The following is a 21016-nucleotide window of genomic DNA, read 5'->3' as shown; positions in this document are numbered from 1 at the left end:
AATAATTTCAGAGTTTGCTAAATCCAATGGTTTTAACTGTGTCACCTTAACTTTATTGACAACACCCAAATGGATTCTGTCATTAACGCGGTTCTTCAATAGTTACACATAATACTTAATACTGAATGCCAGTCAAATGACAAACATCACGACATGCAACAACAACCAAAGTGATTCTTAATTCATTACTCTGGTAAAGACAGTTATACCGTGCTCCATGTTGGATCCAACATCCCTAACAAATTGATGTTTATAATGTCTTATTGTCTGCTTGATTTATAGTAGGGTCTCAGTCTGTTTGGACACAGATACTTATCTCATAATGTGTAGAGAACTGTTCCTTGATGGATAGGCTATTGTACAACACACAGAGCTATTTTCCTTTATTCAGGACATTTAGAATTACAACACATTACAGAGTAGGCTAGTGGGATTATTCACAAAATTATCTGGTGATCAGGTTATGAAATGTCATGACAAAGACATTTTAGTTTCCATGTTTCACCTGAAATACTAAATGATTTATAGTCCTCGGTCTATGTTGTTGTTAGGTGAAGTTATGGGTCCTACAGTAGGTCTATGTTATTGTTAGGTGAAGTTATGGGCCAATTTGACATACACTTAGTGTACAACCTCATTGTCAGTCTGATTTTAAAGCCAGAGCATTTTACTGGTTGAAGTGTTTTTTTAAAAGTATAAAGCAGTTAATTTGCGACAGTAACACAAACCGGAGATTCAAGCGAGCCTTACAATTATAATCTAAAGGTACTGTAAAATGCAGTCATAAGCAACCTGTAAATGGAGGCTATTTTTGCTGTAAGCCTATGAGAACCCCCCCCGAGTTTTCCCCCACAGTGATGAATTAGTGAATAGACACAGAGCTTAATGTGAGTTTCCTTGAGTAGCACTCCTGATCTTGCGCTGATAGTGAGCTGTAATATTCAGAATAGATTGTTAAAAACTAACATCTTTGCTCAACATTTTTGCTCCAGGCAGATATACTACAACCATAACTAGCAGTTTCCTCATCAGCATGGAGAATTTTCTGCAACCAGATTGTGTGAGCATCGCCCTCGTGCCTCAATTTCAGCAAACCGAAAGTCGTCTGGCACACTGTTTAGGATTTCAGCAACTTGGAAAACTTATTTCTAGCCTACAATCATCTATGTTACTACTAATGTGAAAATAAGACTAAATGTAATTGTTGCTCACTTGACTGTCTTAATTGTCAAATAATTTAACAGATGTCAATTGTTGTACAACTTCATGTGTATGCTCTCACCTTTTACCTCAAACGCTCATCCTGTGGCGTTCTGCATTGGCATCGAAACGTGTCTGAAACCTGGCTTTGGAAGGCCACCAAAAATTCTGAAATTTTCATCCCCAACTACAACATTTTCCGTCAAGATAGAACTGCCAAAGGGGGAGAAGTTGCAATCTCCTGCAGAGATGGCCTGCAGAGTTCTTTCATACTTTCCAGGTCCATGCCCAAACACTTCAAGCTTCTAATTTAAAAAATGAATCTCTCCAGAAATAAGTCTCTCACTGTTGCCGCCTGTTATAGACCCCCCTCTGCTCCCAGCTGTGCCCTGGACACCATATGTGAATCGATTGCCCCCCATCTATCTTCAGAGTTTGTTCTGTTAGGTGACTTAAACTGGGATATGCTTAACACCCCGGCCATCCGACAATCCAAGCTAGATGCCCTCAATCTCACACAACTTATCAAGGAACCCACCAGGTACAACCTCTGCTGTTTTCAATCAGGATCTCAGCGATCACTGCCTCATTGCCTGCATCCGTTATGGTTTCGCGGTCAAACGACCACCCCTCATCACTGTTAAACGCTCCCTAAAATACTTCAGCGAGCAGGCCTTCCTAATCGACCTGGCCCGGGTGTGCTGGAAGCATATTGCCCTCATCCCACCAGTAGAGGATGTCTGGTTGTTATTTAAAAGTAAAAGTAATTTAAAAGTAATTTCCTCACCATCTTAAATAAGCATGTCCCTTTCAAAAAATGTAGAACTCAGAACAGATATAGCCCTTGGTTCACTCCAGACCTGACTGCCCTCGACCAGCACAAAAACATCCTGTGGCGTACTGCACTAGCATCGAATAGTCCCCGCAATATGCAATTTTTCAGTGAAGTCAGGAACCATTACACACAGTCAGTTAGGAAAGCAAAGGCTAGCTTTTTCAAACAGAAATTTGCATCCTGTAGCTCTAACTCCAAAAACGTCTGGCACACTAAATCAAATCAAATTTTATTTGTCACATACACATGGTTAGCAGATGTTAATGCGAGTGTAGCGAAATGCTTGTGCTTCTTGTTCCGACAATGCAGTAATAACCAACAAGTAATCTAACTAACAATTCCTAAACTACTGTCTTATACACAGTGTAAGGGGATAAAGAATATATGTACATAAGGATATATGAATGAGTGATGGTACAGAGCAGCATAGGCAAGATGCAGTAGATGGTATCGAGTACAGTATATACATATGAGATGAGTATGTAAACAAAGTGGCATAGTTAAAGTGGCTAGTGATACATGTATTACATAAGGATGCAGTCGATGATATAGAGTACAGTATATACGTATGCATATGAGATGAATAATGTAGGGTTGATGTCCTTGATGATCTTTATGGCCTTCCTGTAACATTGGGTGGTGTAGGTGTCCTGGAGGGCAGGTAGTTTGCCCTCGGTGATGCGTTGTGCAGACCTCACTACCCTCTGGAGAGCCTTACGGTTGAGGGCGGAGCAGTTGCCGTACCAGGCGGTGATACAGCCCGCCAGGATGCTCTCGATTGTGCATCTGTAGAAGGTTGTGAGTGCTTTTGGTGACAAGCCGAATTTCTTCAGCCTCTTGAGGTTGAAGAGGCGCTACTGCGCCTTCTTCACGATGCTGTCTGTGTGAGTGGACCAATTCAGTTTGTCTGATGTGTATGCCGAGGAACTTAAAACTTGCTACTCTCTCCACTACTGTTCCATCGATGTGGATAGGGGGGTGTTCCCTCTGCTGTTTCCTAAAGTCCACAATCATCTCCTTAGTTTTGTTGACGTTGAGTGTGAGGTTATTTTCCTGACACCACACTCCGAGGGCCCTCACCTCCTCCCTGTAGGCCGTCTCGTCGTTGTTGGTAATCAAGCCTACCACTGTTGTGTCGTCCGCAAACTTGATGATTGAGTTGGAGGCGTGCGTGGCCACGCAGTCGTGGGTGAACAGGGAGTACAGGAGAGGGCTCAGAACGCACCCTTGTGGGGCCCCAGTGTTGAGGATCAGCGGGGAGGAGATGTTGTTACCTACCCTCACCACCTGGGGGCGGCCCGTCAGGAAGTCCAGTACCCAGTTGCACAGGGCGGGGTCGAGACCCAGGGTCTCGAGCTTGATGACGAGCTTGGAGGGTACTATGGTGTTGAATGCCGAGCTGTAGTCGATGAACAGCATTCTCACATAGGTATTCCTCTTGTCCAGATGGGTTAGGGCAGTGTGGTTGAGATTGCATCGTCTGTGGACCTATTTGAGCGGTAAGCAAATTGGAGTGGGTCTAGGGTGTCAGGTAGGGTGGAGGTGATATGGTCCTTGACTAGTCTCTCAAAGCACTTCATGATGACGGAAGTGAGTGCTACGGGGCGGTAGTCGTTTAGCTCAGTTACCTTAGCTTTCTTGGGAACAGGAACAATGGTGGCCCTCTTGAAGCATGTGGGAACAGCAGACTGTTATAGGGATTGATTGAATATGTCCGTAAACACACCAGCCAGCTGGTCTGCGCATGCTCTGAGGGCGCGGCTGGGGATGCCGTCTGGGCCTGCAGCCTTGCGAGGGTTAACACGTTTAAATGTTTTATTCACCTCGGCTGCAGTGAAGGAGAGACCGCATGTTTCCGTTGCAGGCCGTGTCAGTGGCACTGTATTGTCCTCAAAGCGGGCAAAAAAGTTATTTAGTCTGCCTGGGAGCAAGACATCCTGGTCCGTGACTGGGCTGGATTTCTTCCTGTAGTCCGTGATTGACTGTAGACCCTGCCACATGCCTCGTGTCTGAGCCGTTGAATTGAGATTCTACTTTGTCTCTGTACTGACGCTTAGCTTGTTTGATAGCCTTACGGAGAGAATAGCTGCACTGTTTGTATTCAGTCATGTTACCAGACACCTTGCCCTGATTGAAAGCAGTGGTTCGCGCTTTCAGTTTCACGCGAATGCTGCCATCAATCCACGGTTTCTGGTTAGGAAATGTTTTAATCGTTGCTATGGGAACGACATCTTCAACACACGTTCTAATGAACTCGCACACCGAATCAGCGTATTTGTCAATGTTGTTATCTGACGCAATACGAAACATGTCCCAGTCCACGTGATGGAAGCAGTCTTGGAGTGTGGAGTCAGCTTGGTCAGACCAGCGTTAGACAGACCTCAGCGCGGGAGCTTCTTTTTTTAGCTTTTGTCTGTAGGCAGGTATCAGCAAAATGGAGTCGTGGTCAGCTTTTCCGAAAGGGGGGCGGGGCAGGGCCTTATATGCGTCGCGGAAGTTAGAGTAACAGTGATCCAAGGTTTCCGCCCCTGGTTGCGCAATCGATATGCTGATAAAATTTAGGGAGTCTTGTTTTCAGATTAGCCTTGTTATAATCCCCAGCAACAATGAATGCAGCCTCCGGATAAATGGTTTCCAGTTTGCAAAGAGTTAAATAAAGTTCGTTCAGAGCCATCGATGTGTCTGCTTGGGGGGGGATATATGCGGCTGTGATTATAATCGAAGAGAATTCTCTTGGTAGATAATGCGGTCTACATTTGATTGTGAGGAATTCTAAATCAGGTGAACAGAAGGATTTGAGTTCCTGTATGTTTCTTTCATCACACCATGCCTCGTTAGCCATAAGGCATACACCCCCACCCCTCTTCTTACCAGAAAGGTGTTTGTTTCTGTCGGCGCGATGCGTGGAGAAACCCGTTGGCTGCACCGCTTCGGATAGCGTCTCTCCAGTGAGCCATGTTTCCGTGAAGCACAGAATGTTACAGTCTCTGATGTCCCTCTGGAATGCTACCCTTGCTCGGATTTCATCAACCTTGTTGTCAAGAGACTGGACATTGGCAAGAAGAATGCTAGGAAGTGGGGCACGATGTGCCCGTCTCCGTAGTCTGACCAGAAGACCACCTCGTTTCCCTCTTTTTCGGAGTCGTTTTTGGGTCGCTGCATGCGATCCATTCCGTTGTCCTGTTTGTAAGGCAGAACACAGGATCCGCATCGCGAAAAACATATTCTTGGTCGTACTGATGGTGAGTTGACGCTGATCTTATATACAGTAGTTCTTCTCAACTGTATGTAATGAAACCTAAGATGACCTGGGGTACTAATGTAAGAAATAACATGTAAAAAAACAAAAAACTGCATAGTTTCCTAGGAACGCGAAGCGAGGCGGCCATCTCTGTCGGCGCCGGATGAACCGGATCCTGTAAAGTCCATGGAGAATAAGAGCACCTCCTCCCAGCTGCCCGCTGCACTAGGCTAGGAAACAGTCACCACCGATAAATCCACGAAAATCCAGAATTTCAATAAGCATTTCTCTACGGCTGGTCATGCTTTCTTCCTGGCTACCCCAACCCCTACCAACAGCTCTGCACCACCCACAGCTACTTGCCCAAGCCTCCCCAGCTTCTCCTTCACCCAAACCCAGATAGCTGATGTTCTGAAAGAGCTGCAAAACCTGGACCTGTTCAAATCAGCTGGGCTAGACAATCTGGACCTCTTTTTCATATCGTCCGAGATTCCTAAAGATTGGAAAGCTTCCGCGGTCATCCCCCTCTTCAAAGGGGGTGACACTCTAGACCCAAACTGTTACAGACCTATATCCATCCTGCCCTGCCTTTCTAAAGTCTTCAAAGCCAAGTTAACAAACAGATCACTGACCATTTCGAATCACACCGTACATTCTCCCCTGTGCAATCCGGTTTCTGAGCTGGTCACGGGTGCACCTCAGCCACTCTCAAGGTACTAAAGGATATCATAACCGCCATCGATAAAAGACAGCACTGTGCAGCCGTCTTCATCGAACTGGCCTGTTGTCCAGACCTCTGGCGGTCTCTCTATAGGGGTACCACAGGATTCAATTATCAGCCGATTATTTTCTCTGTATATATCAACAATGTCGCTCTTGCTGCGGGTGATTTGTTGATCCACCTCTATGCAGGAGACACCATTCTGTATACTTCTGGCCCTTCTTTGTACACTGTGTTAACAAACCTCCAAACGTGCTTCAGTGCCATATAACTCCTTCTGTGGCCTCCAACTGCTCTTAAAAGCCAGTAAAACTAAATGCATGCTCTTCAACCAATCGCTGCCTGCACCGGCCCGCGTCACTACTCTGCACGGTTCTGACTTAGAATATGTGGACAACTACAAATACCTAGGTATCTGGTTAGACTGTAAACTCTCCTTCCAGACTCATATTAAGCATCTCCAATCCAAAATTAAATCTAGAATCGGCTTCCTATTTCGCAACAAAGCCTCCTTCACTGCCAAACATACCTTCGTAAAACTGACTATCCTATCGATCCTTGACTTCGACGATATCATTTTGGCTGCTTTTTCTTCCAGTTCTCTGCTGCCAATGACTGGAATGAATTTGCAAAAATCGCTGAAGTTGGAGACTTATATCTCCCTCACTAACTTTAAGCATCAGCTATCTGAGCAGCTTACCGATCGCTGCAGCTCTACATAGTCCATCTGTAAATAGCCCACCCAATCTACCTTCCTCATCCCCATATTTTTATTTACTTTTTTGCTCTTTTGCACATACTTGCACATAATCATCTGCACATCTATTACTCCAGTGTTCATTTGCGAAATTGTAATTACTTCACTACTACGGCCTATTTATTGCCACACCTCCTTACTCCATTTGCACACACTGGATATAGATTTTTCAAATGTGTTATTGACTGTACTTTTTTTTATCCCAAGCGTAACTCTGTTGTTTTTGTCGCACTGCTTTGCTTTATCTTGGCCAGGTCGCAGTTGTAAATGAGAACTTGTTCTCAACTGGCCTACCTGGTTAAATAAAGGTGAATTAAAAAAAATATTTAAATAAAAAAATTTAATCGTAACTTTATTGACAACACCCAAATGGATACTGTCATTAACGCGGTTCTTAATACTGTAGCAAACATATTAATCAGGACATTCAAACAAGCCTTGCAATTACAAGCCTTACTACAATCCAAAGTGTGAAATGCACTCCTGGAAATGAAGGTTACTCCTCTGAGTTTTCCCCCATTCACATTCAGAATACACTGTGAAAAATTAAAATCTTTGCTCACCATTTTTGCTCTAATCAGATATAGTACATCCATAACTATCGGTTTCCTCATTAGTAGGGAGGAGTTTCTACAACCAGATTGCATGTGCATCGCCCTCGTGCTGCAATTTTAGGAAACACAGAAAGGGTCCTATCTTGGAGACCAAAAGTTGTCTGGCACAGTGCTTAGAGTTTCAACAACATGAATAACTTATTTCTAGCCTACAATCATCGATGTCACTACTAATGTGAAAACAAGACAAATACGACTATTCTTGATCATTTTAAGACAATTGTCAAATAATCATTACATTCATTACAGGCGTCAATTGTTGTACAACATCATGGCTACGCTGTTGGCATTACCTTTTACAGTGGATTACTGCTGTTGTGGGCCTTTAATCATCTGTCTGACTGTTGTTCGCACAGGAGAGATACGGGACTATCGTGGATCCTCTGGGGAGCCTCAACAACCTCGCAGAGAAGAGTCTCTCCAGATCAGAACACCTCAAGAAACACCTGCAGAAGTCCACAGGGAAGAGAACTCACTGCTGCTCTGACTGTGGGAAGAGATTCACCTCCTCATCAGGCATTAAAATTCACCAGAGAACACACAGGAGAGAAGTCGTATAGCTGTGGTCAATGTGGGAAGAGTTTTGTTCAATCTTGCTATCTGACAGTGCACCAGAGAACACACACAGGAGAGAAACCTCATAGCTGTGATCAGTGTGACAAGAGATACTCTGATAAAATATATCTAATCAAACATCAGAAAATACATGAAGCAGTTGTTTCATGATATCAATTAATTAATTTCACAATGTAGAATGTTTAAACATTGTAGTAGGAGTATTTTAATAATGTCATAATGTAGAACCCTAAACGTTTGTCCCGTTCTATTGATTTCAACATGATATGGATATTGGCCTTGCAAAAAATCCAGGCTCTGAATTGAAAGTGTACTATTTATGAGATTTAGTAAGTACACATTATTCCCAGATTCCGTGTGGTTTATGAGTTGTTATTTTTAACAGGACGTGCAACCTCATCTCCCTCCTGTCGCACAAATGATTTTAGCATGATATCGATTAGTTACGACAAATAAGGGTTGTGTTTCTTTGTTTAGCGACCCCTACATTTAAATGCATTCCAACATCACGTACAACCTGATTTCCCCCCTAATTGATATCAGTGATTTATTGCTACTTGTCAAAACAAGTGTTTCTGGTGCTTGTGCAGTTTATAAGGAGCTTGTTTAAAAAAATACAAGAAATATGATTATTGTGGCAGATGTTTGTGTAAATAGCACGTGTTATGTTTAGGTTTTCAATTTATCCCAAACTGTTTCTGCATATTGGCTATTGATTTGGACACGTTAAAAATGTGTTTTGATATTGAGGCTATCCCACCTAGCACAATGTAATTGAAAAGACGTTGAAAATGCAATCAAATATTTGTAAAAAACAAAAAAATATTATACCATACCATTAAGTTAATTATAGAATAGCAGGGTTAATTCTCAGATGTGCCAACCCAAATGTACTAGAGCATGACATTGGGGACTGGGCCCCAATCCAACAACATGCCTATCGAGTGAACCCTGAAAAGAGAGAGAAGCTCCGCAGTGAGGTGGAAAGTTATTACGGATATTGCAGGAGTTTCCTCATGAAATCAGACATGTCCATGTTAAGGACAACTTGGTTGCTGATTATTGTATCAAGGCTGGGCAGTCATAGTTTTGCGTTTAGCCATTGCGTTGCCATGGATCACAATTTATTTTGACTGCACGTTTTTCTGTATTGGAGATGAGTTTTGTTTGGGCTCGTTCCAAGGGGATGAGAGTTCTAGAAGCTAGTGAGTTTTAGGAAGATGAGAGTTCTAGAACCTAGTGTGTTTTAGGATTCTATAGAATGAAAAAGGAGGAAAAAAATAATACAATTGGATATTATTATTTAGAAATACCCTCCTCTCTTCTCCAGACCATTTCCGGGGACCTTCTCCCTTACCTCACCTCGCTCATCAACTCATCCCTGACCGCTGGCTACGTCCCTTCCGTCTTCAAGAGAGCGAGAGTTGCACCCCTTCTGAAAAAACCTACACTCGATCCCTCCGATGTCAACAACTACAGACCAGTATCCCTTCTTTCTTTTCTCTCCAAAACTCTTGAACGTGCCGTCCTTGGCCAGCTCTCCCGCTATCTCTCTCAGAATGACCTTCTTGATCCAAATCAGTCAGGTTTCAAGACTAGTCATTCAACTGAGACTGCTCTTCTCTGCATCACGGAGGCGCTCCGCACTGCTAAAGCTAACTCTCTCTCCTCTGCTCTCATCTTTCTAGACCTATCGGCTGCCTTCGATACTGTGAACCATCAGATCCTCCTCTCCACCCTCTCCGAGTTGGGCATCTCCGGCGCGGCCCACGCTTGGATTGCGTCCTACCTGACAGGTCGCTCCTACCAGGTGGCGTGGCGAGAATCTGTCTCCTCGCCACGCGCTCTCACCACTGGTGTCCCCCAGGGCTCTGTTCTAGGCCCTCTCCTATTCTCGCTATACACCAAGTCACTTGGCTCTGTCATAACCTCACATGGTCTCTCCTATCATTGCTATGCAGACGACACACAATTAATCTTCTCCTTTCCCCCTTCTGATGACCAGGTGGCGAATCGCATCTCTGCATGTCTGGCAGACATATCAGTGTGGATGACGGATCACCACCTCAAGCTGAACCTCGGCAAGACGGAGCTGCTCTTCCTCCCGGGGAAGGACTGCCCGTTCCATGATCTCGCCATCACGGTTGACAACTCCATTGTGTCCTCCTCCCAGAGCGCTAAGAACCTTGGCGTGATCCTGGACAACACCCTGTCGTTCTCAACCAACATCATGGCGGTGGCCCGTTCCTGTAGGTTCATGCTCTACAACATCCGCAGAGTACGCCCCTGCCTCACACAGGAAGCGGCGCAGGTCCTAATCCAGGCACTTGTCATCTCCCGTCTGGATTACTGCAACTCGCTGTTGGCTGGGCTCCCTGCCTGTGCCATTAAACCCCTACAACTCATCCAGAACGCCGCAGCCCGTCTGGTGTTCAACCTTCCCAAGTTCTCTCACGTCACCCCGCTCCTCCGCTCTCTCCACTGGCTTCCAGTTGAAGCTCGCATCCGCTACAAGACCATGGTGCTTGCCTACGGAGCTGTGAGGGGAACGGCACCGCAGTACCTCCAGGCTCTGATCAGGCCCTACACCCAAGCAAGGGCACTGCGTTCATCCACCTCTGGCCTGCTCGCCTCCCTACCATTGAGGAAGTACAGTTCCCGCTCAGCCCAGTCAAAACTGTTCGCTGCTCTGGCCCCCCAATGGTGGAACAAACTCCCTCACGACGCCAGGACAGCGGAGTCAATCACCACCTTCCGGAGACACCTGAAACCCCACCTCTTCAAGGAATACCTAGGATAGGATAAGTAATCCTTCTCACCACCCCCCCTTAATGATTTAGATGCACTATTGTAAAGTGGCTGTTCCACTGGATGTCAGAAGGTGAATTCACCAATTTGTAAGTCGCTCTGGATAAGAGCGTCTGCTAAATGACTTAAATGTAAATGTAAATGTAAATGAGGCTTTGAGGCCGAGTCCGCTATCTGTGTGAAGTGGATGAAAATTAGAATCTGTGTTTACTAGTTAAGACCATTTATGATACCTGTAATTATTTGAAAAATATACCCCATTTTAGAAGTATTAAAAGATGTAAATGTATGAGTTGCATTATCCTAGGAACTAACCATGACATAGAAATGTGAAAATATTCCTGCAGGTTAAAATATTGTTGAAAAACAACTAATTGATTAGGTATGTTTGGGAAAAGCATTGTGTGACTGACATGAGAGTTGTGTGAATGTGGAAATGAGCCTTAATCTGATGTTTGGATAGTAACATATAGAAATATGCTTAATCAGATGATTGAAATTTGGATAATAAGCGGGATGATAGGAGAGGAGTTGCTAGATTTATTGAATAAAACTTTTTCCATAAAGTGAGAGTGAGCCAAGTTGGCTTGACTAGCTGTTGATGTTGAAGAAGCGTCCCGTCCACTAGATTATACATCACAGTGGCAGGATCACCTGAAAGACGTACATCGCCATCTGTTGACTGGAGTTGGTATCACAGTTGAGAAAAACCTTTCAGACAAAAAGCTTTAAAAAAAGCGACTGCCCCTAAAAACCAACGACTCTCTTTGAAAATGGGTGATGTGGCATCAGAAACATTTATTATAGTGTAAAAATGTACTAAAAAGTGTAGCTAAATAGAATAACTTTGGTCATACCCACTCAGCACGTAACGTCCAAGGACGTCGAATTATGGGCGATATCAGGTCTGTCTGTGGCCGCTATTTCGCACCAAAATAGTCATCCCAAATTGGGTTGTGTATAACTATGTAAATGTTTCTCGGACAAGGTGACTTTTATTAATATACACTCTAAAAAGTAAAGGTTTCTGGAGAATCCTTTAGGGGTTCTTCAAATTGAAACTGTGGGGGAACCCCTAAAAGTTATTTGAAGAACGTTTTGTGGGAACCCCTATAAGTTATTTGAAGACCCTTTCGGGGTTCGTTTTTTAAACTCCCTGTCCACCCTCCCTCCATTATAAAAACATATTTTAAGAATAATAATAATCACAATATTGATTTAAATAATTAATTGTTTATTTAGTGGCACCCCAAATGTGAATTAATATTTACAATACAATTTACCAAACAAAACACATTACAAAATTGCAACATTTCTGCAGACATATCAGACCACAATGAATAATACATTTACTTTGTACAGTGCTTTTCATGACATTTAAAAAGTACAAATAATGATGTAAAAAAAAAACATACATAAAAATGAATCATAGGTAAATTAACAATATTGTAGACTTGAAGCTAAATACAGATTTTTCAGCTTTAGTGTGTATATCATATCCATTTACTTATGTTAGGAAGTTTGCCATCTTTATGACCGGCCCTGGTAACTTCACCCAACTTCTCTTCTCCCCAGAACACAGTAACATAACAACATAAGTGATTTTCTGACATTTTGGGCAAATTTTAAGGGAAAATAAAAAATTCAGCCGTAGCAGAGCCCCAAGTCCTATGGGGACGTCCTCGAGGGCGTGGATGTTCTCCCCATCAAAGGCCAGCGGGAATTCACTCTCATGGTGAAATGGATTTCCACCGATGTGCAGTAAAGGAGTGAAGAGCGGTGAAATCTGTGTCAACAAAAGTAAGAAAAGATTAATACACATACAATTAACAAAGAACAGAACAAATGTTCAGCTGTAGTTTTATATCAGCATGCACACTTATGTTTATGAAGAAACATATGATTGGTGCATAGGCATACCTTGTCTCGGACATAAAGGCCACTCGGGTCCTCATTGAAGAGGTTAGGCAAGAGCAGGATCGCTGCTGTGGTCTCCAGTCCTCGTAAAGCAATGATCTTACTACACTTGCAAATTTTATTACAAAATACATTAGAGAAAGGGAAGGAATAAGAGCAAATAGCTCTTCTGTATTGTCCTTCAGGGACTGTCAATACAGCAGGATGATGTCCTCACCCCTGCCTTGCCTCTCTACCTCTGATAGTCCTTGAATTATCTTTGTGTCTGTATCCATTCCATGGACTTGATTCATTTCTGAGAAGATCTGAAAAGATAATTTGCAAACATTTGTATGCTAATAGATATCAGTTTGTTTTGACTGCTATGCAGGTTAAATGTACACTTCAAATGCAGCTGTCCTACAACATATCTGTACCTTCTTCTTGATCCCAATTGCAATGTGTCCATGTTCTGTCCTATACGAATTTCAAAGGAAGAGACAATGTGTCAAAGAATAGTCTTAAAGCATTAATATATATATATATATATATATATATATATATATATATATATATATATATATATATACACTGCTAAAAGAAATAAAGGGAACACAAACAACACAATGTAACTCCAAGTCAATCACACTTCTGTGAAATCAAACTGTCCACTTAGGCAGCAACACTGATTGACAATACATTTCACATGCTGTTGAGCAAATGGAATAGACAACAGGTGGAGATTATAGGCAATTAGCAAGACACCCCCAATAAAGGAGTGGTTCTGCAGGTGGTGACCACAGACCCCTTCTCAGTTCCTATGCTTCCTGGATGATGTTTTGGTCACTTTTGAATGCTGGCGGTGCTTTCACTCTAGTGGTAGCATAAGACGGAGTCTACAACCCACACAAGTGGCTCAGGTAGTGCAGCTCATCCAGGATGGGACATCAATGCAAGCTGTGGCAAGAAGGTTTGCTGTGTCTGTCAGCGTAGTGTCCAGAGCATGGAGGCGCTACCAGGAGACAGGCCAGTACATCAGGAGACGTGGAGGAGGACGTAGGAGGGCAACAACCCAGCAGCAGGACCGCTACCTCCGCCTTTGTGCAAGGAGGAGCAGGAGGAGCACTGCCAGAGCCCTGCAAAATGACCTCCAGCAGGCCACAAATGTGCATGTGTCTGCTCAAACGGTCAGAAACAGACTCCATGAGGGTGGTATAAGGGCCTGACGTCCACAGGTGGGGGTTGTGCTTACAGCCCAACACCGTGCAGGACGTTTGGCATTTGCCAGAGAACACCAAGATTGGCAAATTCGCCACTGGCGCCCTGTGCTATTCACAGATGAAAGCAGGTTCACACTGAGCACATGTGACAGACGTGACAGAGTCTGGAGACACCATGGAGAATGTTCTGCTGCCTGTAACATCCTCTAGCATGACCGGTTTGGCGGTGGGTCAGTCATGGTGTGGGGTGGTATTTCTTTGGGGGGCCGCACAGCCCTCAAAGTGCTCACCAGAGGTAGCCTGACTGCCATTAGGTACAGAGATGAGATCCGCAGACCCCTTGTGAGACCATATGCTGGTGCGGTTGGCCCTGGGTTCCTCCTAATGCAAGACAATGCTATACCTCATGTGGCTGGAGTGTGTCAGCAGTTCCTGCAAGAGGAAGGCATTGATGCTATGGACTGGCCCGCCCGTTCCCCAGACCTGAATCCAATTGAGCAGATCTGGGACATCATGTCTCGCTCCATCCAACAATGTCACGTTGCACCAGACTGTCCAGGAGTTGGCGGATGCTTTAGTCCAGGTCTGGGAGGAGATCCCTCAGGAGACCATCCGCCACCTCATCAGGAGCATGCCGAGGCTTTGTAGGGAGGTCATACAGGCACGTGGAGGCCAGACACACTACTGAGCCTCATTTTGACTTGTTTTAAGGACATTACATCAAAGTTGGATCAGCCTGTAGTGTGGTTTTCCACTTTAATTTTGAGTGTGACTCCAAATCCAGACCTCCATGGGTTGATAAATTTGATTTCCATTGATAATTTGTGTGATTTTGTTGTCAGTACATTCAACTATGTAAAGAAAAAATATTTAATAAGAATATTTCATTGATTCAGATCTAAGATGTTATTTTAGTGTTCCCTTTATTTTTTTGAGCAGTGTATATATATATATATATATATATTAAATATTTAAAGATAAATGCCATCGACATACAATGTGATGTAAAATAGAATAACATATTGGACTTGCCAATACAGTACTGCCATACAGTAACAGTACTGCCATACAGGCCTAATATCACATTTCAAGATATCTTTGTACACAAATTGTTCAATATTTTATCAGGCTGACTTGAAAGATTATATGCAAAAAAAATCTGTGTGGCAATACTGTGTTTGGATTATGAAGGGCAATTATACAAAAGAGTCTAGACACTGTGCATATACCATTATGCATTTAAATCCCATCTTCAGCAACGAGGTAAGCTATTAATTTCCCTCCACAAGGGGGCGGACATGTAACGTTTCCAAAATGGGATGGTATTGTACATGTAACGTTTTCCAAATGGGATAGTATTGTACATGTAACGTTTTCCAAATTTGATAGTATTGTACATGTAACGTTATGCCCCCTTGTGAGTTCATAGTATTGCATGCTGTAGCAGGCTATATAAAGAGGAAGACCTCAATTGACGATTCAGTTCGTTGTAACATCTCGTCTGGACAGGTCACCGTCCTTAGTTAGTTAGTTTGTTAACTTTTGCTCGTTCATTATCACAAAAGTGGGAACTGCTCTAGATTAGAAACTTACGTTAATGAAGTGTAAAGCCATGTTCGCTTTATGGAAACGATATACAATATATGGTAAATAATCCAAACCTAGTTGTGCCTAGTTAGGACATAACGGTACTCTACTGTAGCTCATACAACACCGACGGTCAAACCCGGCTTTCTAATATTTACGGTAATTAACTATAGTAACGTTATGGAAGATATTCACAGAAAACCATCATTGTCTTCGTTATTCATTTTTAGTATGTTTTATTATATATAAATTATTTCGAGACATATTCAGAACCAAACATCAACCCAACTTAACCTTTTTAACTTGTTGTCGCATCCAAACCTGTCACCATCGTTTTCATTTGTAATTGTGAAGTTCCCGGAAGAAGTCCAGTAACGGAGGTTCCTCGATGAACAAGTTATTTGAAGAACCTTTTGGGTCTGTTTTTCATTGACCAAGAACCCCTACGGTTCTTAGGGGATCTGAGAACAACTCCAGTTGAACCCTTCATTTTTAGAGTTGTCTTCGACTCTATTTACTCTCAGATTCAAACATGATGATTAGCATCAACAATCAAGTCAGCTGCTGCTGCTCCAATACAGTATGAGGTGAGATGGTGAACTGATGTTGAATCATAATGATTAAGTTAATTAAAATTAATTAGTGAAACTGTTAAAAATTATTGTATATGGCATATTAAATATATTACTCTATTGTTATCATTTAGAAACATCATGGAATATTATACATCATATTAAATATATTCTACTTGTATCATTTTGAAACATCATGGAATATTATACATCATATTAAATATATTGTTATCATTTAATATATATATATATCCCATTTAGCAGACGCTTTTGTCCAAAGCGACTTACAAGTCGGCTGGGGCCACTACTTTTACATATGGGTGGCCCCAGCGGGAATCGAACCCACGACGCTTGGCGTTGCAAGCGCCATGCTCTACCGACTGAGCCACACAGGACTTCAGAAACATCATGGAATATTATACATCATATTAAATATATTACTCTATTGTTATCATTTAGAAACATCATGGGATATTATACATCATATTAACTATATTACTCTATTGTTATCATATAGAAACATCATGGCATATTGTACATCATTAAATATATTACTCTATTGTTATCATATAGAAACATCATGGAATATTGTACATCATATTAAATATATTACTCTTGTTATCATATAGAAACATCATGGAATATTGTACAGCAAAAGGGAACATGTTCCTTCATCCATGTTTATTTACATTAGTGCAAATTGTCCACTGCTATTGGTGTAATATCTCACCCCTTTTGGCTAAATGAGTTAATTTCCCCTCAGGCACACATTTGTTCTTTGATATTATGAAGGTAATTTGTGTAGAATGTACTTTACCCCACATCTCTTTACATTGCTTATGCATATTTGGTGGCCTGACTGTGTCCAGACTATGTCAAAGGCCCATCCTGGTAGATCTGAACCTTATGCAGCTTGGAGAGATCTGATAAAAGAAGTCACATTTAGGTGTCAGGTGTTACTGAGGCCATAGATGCTCCATATCCATTACTTTGAGTGTTTTATATAATATGACTAAATGTGTTTCTTTCTGTGTTGCAGGGGCAGTCAAGAAATTAGCTATCTTACAGTACAGGCCACAGAACCTGACATAAGCAGAGCTGTGGGAGACCACCTCAAGCCCGTGGTAGAGCCAGGGGTGGTGTTTACCACTCCACCACGCCTTCAGCAGGCTTGAAAAGTGGGATTGATCTGTTTGATCCATTTGTTTGTTTCAGTTAGTTGAATCCTTTCACATGGGATTGATACTGATTTTCATACTAAGAGGGACCTGGGGCCTGTTGCACAAAAGTAGAATTAAGACATCCGGGATAAATGACTCAGCTGAGCTCAATGAAGCCAAAACATGTGCGTCCAGGCTTAATTGGTTGCACAAAGACCAAGCCAGGATGAGCAGACACGGATTCATTAAGCCAGGTGAAACCAATCCTGGATAGGTGCGCGCTCACGGCTCACTCAAATAGACCCCGCCACAGATCACAGATTAACTGATTTACCATGGCAACTAGAGCCGCGTACTTTTCCCCGTCGGAAGCACAAATCCTCATGGAGGCATACGAGGAGGTAAAATATATAATTAAGAAGAAAGGCAACACCGCCACAGTGATAAAGCAAAGAGAAAAAGCGTGGCAAAGTATTGCAGACCGCCTGAATGCGTAAGTAGTGCACAATTACACACTCACCGCTCCGCTGAAACATCACAATTACAATTCAAATATTTAATTCACATCTCCAAAAATGCAGTTGTACTGTAATTATGAAACGGTTAAATTTTTAATTGAAATGCACTGCAGATATGAGTGAAATTGTGTAAAGTAACTCCATCACACTGTATAAAGCTATGATACATTTTTTGATATTTTTACTGAAAACAAGACAAAAATACCAAGTAATTTTTTGCAGTGTGACTCCATTAAGTGTGTGTGTGTGTGTGTGTGTGTGTGTGTGTGTGTGTGTAGATTAAACATGAACGGGCCAAAACGGACATGGCAGCAGGTCAAAATCAAATACAAGAACATTCTGCAGAATGGTATGGTCCCTGACTAATATTTAACAAAGCACAAGCATATATTGTACCCAGAAGGTGCCTGCTCACACATTGTCTGTACTGTTTTAGCAGTGAAAAAGAATACCCACAGACAAGGCACGGGTGGTGGGTCACCAAAGGCTGACCTTACCCCAGCAGAGGACATGGCCTTGGAGCTAAATAAAGGCAGGCCCGTCTTAGAGGGGATCCCTGGGGGAAAGAGACGAGCATAGGTTCCTCCCAAGATGCCACCTGCTTCATTCAAGGTATGTCCTTCCATCTCTACATGGGATACAACCACATTCATATTGAATCAATTTGGACTGTCTGACTTTGGTTTACCTATTGCCTTGCAGTGTCTGGCAGCACTGTGTTCCTGTTAGAGCCACCAGCACAAGCACCAGACGATGCTGATCCAGTGAGTACTCCATCAAAGGCATACTGTAGGCCTGGCATGTCTTGTCTACTAGCTTCAATATGAATCCGATTAAATGTGATAGGGTGAAGGCCCCAGTGCAGCAGCAACAGCACATGATGGAGACGATGATGAGGAGGAGACCATCTCTCTGGATTCCAGAAGGCATGAGGTATCATGTTAAGACTGTGAAAGTACTATTTACTCTACAATGGTGAGGAGTCCTCATCAAAAAATGTAATTTATTTTACAGGACCCAGATGCTATACAGTGGGAAAACCAGCCTGGCAACATAGTGCGTATTAATAAAAGGACACCACATCCTGCCAAATTCCAGCTGCGCTAATTGTATTGTGTTCACAGAGCTCACAAGCTATCAGAAAGTTGTATGGCAACCACCTCCGGCGCCAAATAGAACTGGCAGACATAGACATTCAGTACAAGAAGAAAAAGATGGAAAATCTTGCACTGGAGTCCGAAATAAAAAAGAGGACAATTAGGAAACTGGACCTTGAAATAAAAAAAACTTGAGAGGGAGGTGAGATATGCCATCAATGTACACTGTATGCTAACTGTAACACAAATGTATTAATCATTATTTTTCTTTCCTCCCCCAGCTCCAAGAAGATGACACAGCTCAAAATAAAAATTAGGTATATTCTCGTAAAGTCAAGTGAGCCATGACATATGAGCTCTTATTGTGAGCACACAGGACGGTGGCATCTTTCTAAGTTTTTTTTTATTTTCCCAGCAATCAGTACAACCAAGTCATCGTTATAAGGCATCGCCCTCTTTTGCCCACCCCCCCAGCACCAGGTGTGGCCACTAGCCTATATGAAGGCCCAAAATTGTGTGTTCCTTTCTGCTCTGACAATGGCATGCCCATTCGTGCGAGATGTGGTGGATGAAGAAGCACTTGTGCTGAGGAGAGCCTTCAGGCGAGAAAGGGTCTTCAGGGACCGGTTGGACCCACTGGCCTTCCCTGATGACCATCTATATGAAAGATACAGGTTTTCTGCAGATGGCATCAGGTATCTATGCAGACTACTGGGTCCCAGGATTAAGCACCGCACTGCACGGAGCCATGCACTGAGTGTGGAGCAAATGGTTTGTGTGGCCTTGCGCTTTTTTGCTAGTGGAGCCTTCCTGTACTCAGTGGGTGATGCAGAACAGCTGAACAAGGCCACAATTTGCCGCACAATAAGGAGTGTGTGTCTGGCTATCAAAGCATTAGCAGATGTCTTCATCTCCTTCCCTGGCCACAGAAGACTGTGACATCAAAGAGGAGTTCTATAGGATTGCAGGTAAGAGGATCTACAAATTACAGGACAACTGTTAACACATAGTAGGATACTCATTACTTTGTGTGACAGGTTTCCCCAATGTCATTGGTGCAGTGGACTGCACACACATAAGGATAAAAGCCCCCTCAGGTGCCCATGAGGCCGATTTTGTGAATAGGAAATCCTTTCACAGCATTAATGTTCAGGTGAACATAACTTTTTGATATTGTCCATTGACGAACACTCTGCATTGCCAGTGATGTGCATTGATTGGTGTAATATTCCTCATCTTATGATTTCAGATGGTCTGCAATGCTGATGCAATGTTGTGGCAAAATGGCCTGGCTCAGTCCATGACTCCAGAATCTTTCGGGCCTCTGAAATCTATCACAAGGTAAGCCACACAACCCCTATTTATAACCATCATGGCTGTGTCAAGAATATCACTGTGTTTATGAGGTAGTAATGATGAGATTTTGTGTTGACAGGTGAATTCTCTGGTGTGTTGCTGGGAGACAGGGGGTATGGCTGCCAGCCTTTTCTCCTGACACCTTTCACAGACCCCCAGGAAGCACAGCAGGCCTACAACCATGCCCATGCCAGGACCAGGGCCAGAGTTGAAATGACCTTTGGCCTCCTGAAGGCACGCTTTCACTGCCTTCACAAATTAAGGGTCAGCCCTGTTAGGGCATGTGATATTACTGTGGCTTGTGCTGTCCTCCACAATGTGGCCTGCCTGAGGAAGGAGAGGGCCCCCAGAGTGCCACCAGCCATGGACTGGGACAATCCGGCAATCTTCCCTGATGACGACAGTGGTCGGCTGCTGAGGGACCAATATGTGTTGAATTATTTTAGTTAGTATGTGTGCTTTCAATTTTGGTTAAATATGTCCTGCGGTGGCAGAGGAATTTGGGTTTTTTTGGGTTCGTTTTTTGACGAATTTGGCCTCTTATGATGTTTGTGCGGTATACTGTGTGTAATACAAGGCTGCAGGGAGGCTACTGCATCCATTCATTTGTCTGTTCAGTTGATGTGTATGGATTTGTCCTGCATTTATTTTAGTGTGCAGACATGCAGGGTGTGTATGTATCATTTTGTATAATATGCTTGGATTCTGTGCTTTCCATCTTGTAGAGTCACTGTGACTTCAGTTTCGAAAGGAGCTGATGGTTTACCTGCTTTGTTTTGTCCTTATTCAATAAAGGAACATAATGTTACACATTGTGTTTTTATATTCATATGGAATGTGTATTTGTTTATGACAGAG

The 21016-nt window shown here is 42.9% G+C and overlaps 1 protein-coding gene across 1 annotated transcript in view; it reads left to right on the top strand.

Annotated features, from left to right (window-relative positions):
- The window catches only part of LOC135520260 (uncharacterized), a 131847-nt gene that overhangs the window by 57356 nt on the left and 53475 nt on the right, over positions 1-21016 (top strand). The gene's annotated exons all lie outside the window — the stretch shown is intronic.

The sequence above is a fragment of the Oncorhynchus masou genome, chromosome 4 (genome assembly GCF_036934945.1).
Source record: "Oncorhynchus masou masou isolate Uvic2021 chromosome 4, UVic_Omas_1.1, whole genome shotgun sequence".
NCBI classification, from domain to species: domain Eukaryota; kingdom Metazoa; phylum Chordata; class Actinopteri; order Salmoniformes; family Salmonidae; genus Oncorhynchus; species Oncorhynchus masou.
This window is presented reverse-complemented; position numbering and strand designations above follow the sequence as displayed.